The 1,449-nt window shown below is 48.2% G+C and overlaps 1 pseudogene; it reads right to left on the bottom strand.

The window, feature by feature from the left end:
• Window positions 1-205: 205 nt before the first annotated feature.
• LOC100755502 lies at window positions 206-1,098 on the bottom strand (annotated as a pseudogene).
• Between the last annotated feature and the right edge of the window lie 351 nt (window positions 1,099-1,449).

Raw genomic sequence — 1,449 nt, 5'->3', positions numbered from 1 at the left:
CACTCTATTTGGTGTAGAGAAATGGGAAGACAATAGGTAAGCCTCATATAGAGGAGTGGGGAATGTCACTTAAGGTTTAAATATTCTCTGGGGGAAAAATAAAACTGGAGGCGTCTCCACAGCCTCAGAGGAAGGCAGAGGTTGCCTTTTCAGTGACGTTCTCTCTGCTCAAGTGTCCAGAAGCGGGGAAAGGCAGCCACTCTTCTCACTCGGGGTCACCTTCTTCCTTGTGTAGATGAGTGCTGCAAGGCTGGAAGGCAGAGATTCACTTGTGGGTTAATCCTGCAGTTGCACTTGGGATTCCTTGTCTCCAGCACTGATTGCACTGGCCGAGGCCCTCTGAGGGAAAAGGCTCCTGGGGTAGTGATACCTCTGGAGGCCAGCCATCTTCTGGAGGCAATCCAATGAGATCAAAGGTTTTGTCCAACTGGTCAGCTTTGGAATTTCCCCCAGAAGACAGGCTTTCAACAAAACATCTCTGCAAAGATAGAGCCAGCACTCCACATGTCCACCGCTGTTGCATGTGTGGACTGCAGAAAAACTTCAGGAGCACAGTGCCAGAGTGTACCAACCACAGGTGTGAGGGCCACCTGGTAGCTGTACATTCTGGCTAAGCCAAAGTCAGCCAGCTTGACTGCCCCATTACTTGTTGCCAGAATGTTCTTTGGCTTCATGTCCTGGTGAGCAATGCAATATTCATGAAGAAAATATAGGCTGTTTAGATACTGATACTGATTCCTGATGGTCTCAACTGGCAAGCCTAGTGGGGATGCTTTTCCAGGTATGCCTTTAGGTCCTAGTCAATATGCTCAAACACTAGGGTGACCTTGCTGTCTCCATCAGTTCAGGAAGTAGTACAGACATTCATTAGCCATACAGCTACAACAACGTTATAATACTCAAAGGCCTCCCGCCTCCTCAGAAAGGCAACTCACAAACTGTGCTGATGGGAAAGCCCCCTCCAGTTCCTTCTCCATTCGCAACTCTCACATTCTTGAGGGTCACAAAGTGGCCACTGTGGGGATCTCAGGCCTTGTACACCATCCCAAAGGCACCAACACCAATTTCAGTCACTGGTTCATATGGAGAGGTAGTCATTGTCAGAGCAGGGGATCGCCTTATGCCTGACCAAGAGCTGTGGAGGTGGCCCTTTATTAGGCCCAGGAGCTGACCAGTTCCTGAGGTATCATACACTGGGATCCATCTCGGGTTGCTGGACACTATGAGCCAAGCCATAGACACAGCTCTTTTTATTTTATTTTTTTAGATAAGGTCTTTTGATGTTCGGCTGACCTTGAAGTAGCTGCATTTCTCCTCTGAGTCGGGGGTCATAGGCACACATCAGCACACACACTGAGAAATTGAATTTTCAGCACTGGTGTCATTGACATCTTTTCCTTGTGTTCTAGAATCTGATAGCCTGTCTTCAAAGGGTAAAGGCAATACTTC

This window comes from Cricetulus griseus, chromosome 7 (genome assembly GCF_003668045.3).
Source record: "Cricetulus griseus strain 17A/GY chromosome 7, alternate assembly CriGri-PICRH-1.0, whole genome shotgun sequence".
Classification (NCBI taxonomy): domain Eukaryota; kingdom Metazoa; phylum Chordata; class Mammalia; order Rodentia; family Cricetidae; genus Cricetulus; species Cricetulus griseus.
This window is presented reverse-complemented; position numbering and strand designations above follow the sequence as displayed.